Here is a 694-nt window from a genome sequence, read left to right on the forward strand (position 1 = left end):
GGAACCGAGTGGAGGGAAGCAATGGGGGGGAAAAGGAGGAACAACTGCAATAATCTGAACAATAAAGATTTAATTAAAAAAAAAAGAGGCTATGCTGGGCAGGTAATCAAACTTTTGTTTCTACAAAAAGGCACTGTACAATGGGGATGATTAATGCAATCGGAAGGGAGAATTCATCACAGAAAAAAAAGCCCGAGATCGTGACGCAGCCCAGGCATTTCCAGTGACTTGGGACGCCCAAGCTGGATCCAGGATTTCCACTCCGACGGTTCCTGGGGCGCAGGCTGGAGACACTCAGCGAGGAGGCGGGGCGCCCGGCGCGGAAGGAACCTCCAGTCCCAGAATCCCCCGGGGACTCCAAATCCCAGAAACCCGCTCAGGAAACCTCCCCGAATCCCAGGTCGGCTGACCACGGACGCCACCAAGTCGGGACCCCGGGGTGCGAGGCCGCAGCATCTCCCCGCTACCACTTTCCCGACAGGGAGAGGGCTTTTCACGGAACGGCAGCGACCGGAACCTGCGCGCGCTCTCCGACGCGGCTGCCACCAAAGACCCTCGCTCGGCACTGGGTGGGGTGGCTGGCGCCTCCCGTCCTCTCCCCCCCTGTCCTCGCCCTCCGCCGGAATGGTTCGGCCGGGCCTTGAGGCTCCTGGAGTCGGCTGGGTGGTGGCGCCCTCCCTCCCCCGGAATGTGG

The sequence above is a fragment of the Myotis brandtii genome, unplaced genomic scaffold (assembly GCF_000412655.1).
Source record: "Myotis brandtii unplaced genomic scaffold, ASM41265v1 scaffold99, whole genome shotgun sequence".
In the NCBI taxonomy this organism is placed as follows: Eukaryota; Metazoa; Chordata; class Mammalia; order Chiroptera; family Vespertilionidae; genus Myotis; species Myotis brandtii.